This window comes from Petaurus breviceps, unplaced genomic scaffold, assembly GCF_028583685.1.
Source record: "Petaurus breviceps papuanus isolate PSGF00001 unplaced genomic scaffold, PetGlider_PUasm1.0 490, whole genome shotgun sequence".
In the NCBI taxonomy this organism is placed as follows: domain Eukaryota; kingdom Metazoa; phylum Chordata; class Mammalia; order Diprotodontia; family Petauridae; genus Petaurus; species Petaurus breviceps.
In genome coordinates this window covers 20749466-20756025 of record NW_027186352.1, presented here as the reverse complement: position 1 = coordinate 20756025, position 6560 = coordinate 20749466, and the positions used below count along the sequence as shown (strand labels likewise).

The 6560-nt window shown below is 47.5% G+C and overlaps 1 pseudogene; it reads right to left on the bottom strand.

The window, feature by feature from the left end:
• Nucleotides 1-1517: 1517 nt before the first annotated feature.
• On the bottom strand, nt 1518-2708 carry LOC138172094 (homeobox protein DLX-4-like; annotated as a pseudogene).
• Between the last annotated feature and the right edge of the window lie 3852 nt (nt 2709-6560).

The window sequence follows — 6560 nt, the reverse complement described above, 5'->3', positions numbered from 1 at the left end:
AGATGATGACACGTTTAGGCAGAATGTCAGCTCTTTGAGCAGAGATGGTTCTACTTTTGTGTTTGTTTTCCCAGTGCCTTCTGCCATGATAAGGATGTTGGAGGTCATCCCCTAATGTTATATTGAATAATGACTACATGACTCCCCCACTGCCTGGAGGCAAGCTATGTTACTTTTTACTACTCCCCTAGCGTTCTCTGGTACCTTTAAAGGGTTTGGAAATGTCTAATCTTTAAAAAGAATTGATTTGCCAGAGCAAGAAATGTTTATTGCAAATTTTAATCATTTAAGGCTTTTCCTAGGAGTAATATGGAATCTCAGGGAGTGGTTGACCAAAAAGGGAGTTTAGGCCAGAAGGACCCAAATTCCCTTCAGTACAGCAGATGCCCTTTATAAAGAACTGTTCATTAGACCTAGGGCAGTGTCTCCACAGGCAAAATGAACCTGGCTCTAAGGATCTTCATATTCTACACCCAGAGACAATTTTCCAGGTAACCTACCCCTTTTTTTCCCCTTCCCCCAGCCTCCTGACTCCTTCCCCTCCCCTGCCCCAACCCATGGCTCTAATGACCTCGACTTATCATTTTGTAGACAGTTTTATTTTTAAGGGGGTGGGTGAGAGGGTAAGTGCTTAATAAATACTTGTTAAATTATCTGGATAGTTAGTCCCATTCTGCACTGGAAATGTGTAGGCACACACCTGGGAGGGAGGAAAGCTTATGAAGGCAGTGAGTGAATTGTCCATTTGTTAGGCATCCAATTTAAACACTTCAAACTCTGTTTCCAAGGGGCTGGTGCAGAATTGGCATAATTATCAACATGGTCTGACCCTGAATCCTTCTGCCTGCCCCAAGAACCTGCTTTCCATTGCTTTGATCTTTATACCATGGAAGCTAACTTGAGTTTCTTGTCATTTTTAGGATTGAGAGTATTAGCTACCTTCCTCTCCCCCCCCACCTCCCTGCCAAAAGCAGGGAAAATACAACTGGCAAGGGGGTTGGAGGGTCGTTACTGACCGCATCTGTCTGGCTTTACTCCCATGTTTGGCATTGCAGTAGTCCCTCCAAAGGGAGAGATGAGCCAGACAGGTGAGTGGCCTGCAGTCATATGATTAGGCTGGGGAAGGCAGGGAGGAGCCTGGAGAAGGGGGCCTAGCTCTAGCTCAATAACATTCAAGGGATTCCTTCCCCTCCCCCAACCCCCACCTCGCCCCCCTCCCCCGCCCCCCAAGCACATCAAAAGCCAGCCCGGCCACCATGCAGCCTTCTCTCCTAGGCATTTGTTTGTCCATTTGGAAGGAGGTGACCCAACCCAACTGGAGAGGGAAGGGAATGGTGTTCAGCTTCAGATCTGTTTGGGGAGGGGGGTGGGTTGTGTAGTGAGGGTGAGTTAAAACGTGTCCATTTTCATTCCAAATCTCCCTCTCTGGAGCGATTTTCCTCCAAGGACTGGGAGAGGAATGGGTGAGCTGGATCCAGAGCTATAGGGGCGACATGGAGTACCCCATCTTGTCAGACTCACATCATCTGGGGTGCTACCAGAGTATCATGGGGATGCTGCTGCTGGTACCAGGTCCCAAAGTTGCTGACAGCCCCCAGTAGGCAATGGCCTGGGCCTGGGCATATCCCACAGTGAGGGGAGGGGTGGGGACAGGGCTGGGAGGGCCGCCACAAGCTCCCCTTCTTGACTGCTAGGTCCCTGCTTCCTGATCTTATATTCTGAACGTTTGTTCTGAGTTCAGATGTTCACCCGAGTCTGAGTTAGGCTGGGCGGGCAGCTGGCCGAGCCGGGCCTTTGGCCAGGCCCTCTCTGGACCGGCCAGCTGTTGTGTGTTGGAAATGCCGCTTCAGATGCTGCCGCTGGAGGCTGGAGGAGATAGCTCTGAGCCTGGGAAGCTTGGGCCTGCCGTTCTGCTGGAGGCCCTCAGGCTGTGGCACCCCAAGGGGCTCCTCCAGGTCCGCCACCGTCCGCAGACGCACTGCAGGGCTACGGAGATGCAGCGAGATGCTCCGGGGCTGCTGGTGAGGCAGGTGGAGCCCTGCGCCGCGGAGCCCCCGACAGAGCCCCTGGGGGGCTCAGCAGACGAGGGCTGCGGACCATGGGGGTGCGGGGGCGGGGCGGAGGGCCAGGAGGGAAGCCCTGGAAGGCGGCTTTGGAGGCATCGGGTCCCAGGAGGGTGGTGGGCAAAGGGCTCGTGGTTACAGTGGCCCTGAGCCCAAGGTTCCTGGCACTTGGACCTGCGGCCTGGCCAGCGCCTTCTTCCACCTCCTTCTCACCGTGCCTCCCCCCGCTCTCCCTTCCAAGCCCAGTGCACCGGTTCCAAAGCCCCCCACCTTAAAATCTCGAGGAAAGTCTCTCCTCGCGTCTCCTGAAGAGAGCTGGAATGGGGAGGTGGTAGTGGGAGAGGGGCCAAGGCCCCCACCCCCAGTTTCACCCTCCCCCCACCCCAGTTCGTCAAGCCTCCGGAAATGTCTTATCTTTACCGTTGCCTCAGGCCTCTGCTGATGGTGTTCCCCTAATTTTAGGGGTCTCCGGAACCCCAGTTCCGTTTATATAGCAAGAACAAACATCTCTCCCTCCCCCTCTCCCTCACTATACCTCCTCAGGCTCCAGGAAGAGGAGGAGAATGAGGTTCACTCTTTAATTCAGTACCTACCTAGCATGGTTCCACCACGTTCCAGGTACAATCCTTTCCTACTCTTCTCCATCCCAGCTCCATGGCTTCTCTGGGCTTCTCTCCTGGGCTGTTGGCATCATCTAGTCTGGAACCTTGCCTCTACTGACTCCATTGTCTGCATCCAGAACTGAAGAGAACAACCCAAACTGACTCAAATCCCAGCGCTGATTCTCAGGGACCCGGGGCCTAAAACGAAGAGAGAGAGAAGTTAGCGCTTTCTTCACACCCAGCTTAGTATATGGTGTCCATGCTTTGGGAGAACAGGAGCTGTTCACCCCGGGGTGCTGCCGGGAAGCAAGTCTGGTGTCTGCCTAGTCTGGTGTGTGTGTGTGTTTTTTTTAATCATGTAAAACATTTCCATAGTAGTCATTTGTTATCAGAAGACCTGAATAAAAGAAAAAGAATGGAACAAAGAAATTGAAAAATGACGCATACTCTGGAGGCAGATGGTATGCTTCATCTTTGGTCCTTTGGGGTAGTCTTGGATCATGGCATTGCCCAGAATAGCTAAGGCTTTCATAGTTCTTCAGCATGTAATATTGCTATTACTGTGTACGGTGTTTTCTTGGCTCTGTTCATTTCACTTTGCATCAGTTCATGGAAGTTTTTCTGCAGTTGTCATTTCTTATAGCACGGTAATACTCCATCACAATCATATACTACAGCTTATTTAACCATCCCCCATGGGCATTCCTTTGATGTCTAATTCTTTATTGCCGCAAAAAGAGCTGCTACAAATATTTTTGTACATTTAGGTCCTTTTCCCTTTCCACTTTGGTATTTTAAAAGATGCACACTATTCCTGTCATGTAGCCAATGGAAGGAGAATGCTTCCCTCCACAAGTAGGGGAATGAGCTCGTCTTCTAAGAAGCAGGTCACTGCCATCTCCCTCATGGGCACTCCATGTTAGTTATTGATAGGGAAACTGCAGCCCAGAGAAGAAATATCTTGCGCAAGGTCAGTCAGTCAGTCAGTCAACTACCGTAGCAACCAATATCCTACCATCTAGGCACCGTGCTAAGTGCTGGGTAGCAGTAGCATTTTGCCCAAGGTCACAAAGGGCAGCAGAGGAGAGCTTACTTGAAGTAAAGGGTTGGGAGGAGGGAGTTGGATGAGCAGCTCTCTTTCTCTAAACTCCAGTAGAAGAATCAACACTGGATTTCTTTCTGGTTTCATTTTTGAGGTGAAATCAGAAAAGAGGCTTCATATCATATTAATTATGCAGCTAATTTTAGTATAAGTAGAATTCTCCCTTGAAACTCCTAGATTTCTGCCTGTGCTTTCATGTGTCTATGCAGTGGGGAAGACATACTTTGTAAATGGTTTCTGGAGTCTCAGAAAAACTCACTAGTGATAGTGAACAAGCTGTCAAGGTAACATCCAGCTTACTTTTCCAGTTTAAGGGGAGGGGCTTGTGGAGATGGATGGGCAGAAGGATTAGAAGAGACAGTTGAAGCTTTATCTACATCCGCTCATTAGATCTAGTCTCCCACCAGTCCTGTTATCCCCATTTTATGGATGCCTCAGTTTCCTCATCTGTAAAATAGCTGGAGAAGGAAATGGCAAACCCTCCAGTATCTTTGCCAAGAAAACCTCAAATGAGATCATGAAGAGTCAAATGTGGCTGAAATGACTAAATGACAACATATCAAATGTCCTTCTCTGGTAATATAAGAAATCTCTTATTTTCCATGATTTTTTCAGGAATTACAGCAGTCCAGTCAATCAGTGAACATTTATTAAGCACCTACTATGTGCCAGACATTATGCCAAGGGCTGGAGCCCAGCATTCACATGTACCCATTCTATGTGAGACTTCAAAGGCTGGATGACTTGAATTCAAGTCAGGTGCTATCCCTTAGATCTGTCTGAGTTAAAGGGACTTGGTCTGGGTTGGGGGCAGCTTTTCTCAGCTTCATTGAACATCAGGTGGTATGTAGCAAAGACTACATGACTCAGTCACAATTCTCTGCTTTCCCTCTTGCCCATTAAGTTAATTGCATTTGAAGACAACTGGATTTACTCCTCTATAGAGCTCCTTCTCTTTGAGGAGGGTTTTTTCCTCTCTTTTTTATTTTTTAGTTTACATCATTCATTTCCACAAGATTTTGAATTACAAATTTTCTCCCCATTTTCCCCTACCCACCACCCCAAAACAGCGATCCCACTGAATATCCCCTCCCCCAATCTGCTCTCTTCCATATGTTCCCCCATCTCCCCTCCGACTTTCTAGTAGGGCATGGAGGATCTCTATGCCCCAGTGCCTGTATGTCTCATTTCCCAGTTACATGTATAATAATAATAATAATATGTATATATATTTTAAACATTTGATTTTAAAGCTTTGAATTCCAGATTCTTTCCCTTCCTCCCTCATCACCCACTCTCACTGGGAAGATAAGCAATTTAGTATATGTTTGTAATGGAAATGCAAATTTAAAGATCTTCCCTGCCCCTAGGCTAAAGTGCACCTGGAGACTGGGGTGGGAGGCTTGTTTTTCAGTTGATACTTTTTGATTGGCCAGTGAGTCAATAAGGTTGTTACATTCTCTGAGCCAGGAGAAGGCTATATAAGCCCTGATGTGAGCTTTGTTTTGAGACTCACTTTGAGAAGTGTTCTGTGATTTGATCTGAATTCTGGGAAGCCGTTGTTGAGAGTCCCCCGGCTTTGAAAAACCCAGAATGTGGAAACCCAGATGTTGACTGGGTATGGATGTAATGGTTGGACAGTTTGGAAATCTGTCTACTTGATGTTTCTGTCTTGATAATTATGCCTGTATACTTTGAGGTTCAGGGTGCTGACCTTTTCTCCTGAACAAGATAAACGATATATGTCTGACTGATTAAAGTAAGCTTGTTAACCCATTTTGAGTTGCTTTCCTTTAACAAAGCAGATCCAAGAACCTGTGGTAGCAGCAAACCCTGAGGACGCTTGGCGTTCTTGCTGCTACAAAATGGCGTCACGAACAGGATCTGCAGAGTAAAAGGAAAGTATGGGGGCTGGGATAATCGTTTATTTCCCAGTTGTGGTAGCTGTGACTCTGTGGAACCATGGACTAGGAGAGAAGAATGGCCTGCATGCAGACTTCGCTGAGCTGAGAGCAGGAATGGTGAGCTGCCTGCATTGGGACCTGGGCAGAAGCCAGGAGCGTTTTGTAGCAGCAAGAACGCCAAGCGTCCTCAGGGTTTGCTGCTACCAGAGGTTCTTGGATCTGCTTTGTTAAAGGAAAGCAACTCAAAATGGGTTAACAAGCTTACTTTAACCAGTCAGACATATATTGTTTACCTTGTTTGGGAGAAAAGGTCATCACCCTGAACCTCAAAGTATACAGGTATAATTATCAAGACAGAAACATCAAGTAGACAGATTTCCAAACTGTCCAACCATTACATCCATACCAGTCAACATCTGGGTTTCCACATTCTGGGTTTTTCAAAGCCGGGGGACTCTCAACAACGGCTTCCCAGAATACAGATCAAATCACAGAACACTTCTCAAAGTGAGTCCCAAAACAAAGCTACACATCAGGGCTTATATAGCCTTCTCCTGGCTCAGAGAATGTAACAACCTTTTGGACCCACTGGCCAATCAAAAAGTATCAACTGAAAAACAAGCCTCCTACCCCAGTCTCCAGGTGCACTTTAGCCTAGGGGCAGGGAAGATCTTTAAATTTGCATTTCCATTACAACATTATACATGTGTAGCTATGCAAAACATTTCCATAGTGGAGATATTGTGAAAGACTGACTATATTTCCCTCCATCCTATCCCACCCTGCACTTGTTACATTCTATACTTTGATCCTGTCCCTTTTCAAAAGTGGGTGCTTCCAACTTCCCTCCCCCACAACCTGCCTTCCCTTCCATCATCCCCCCCTCATC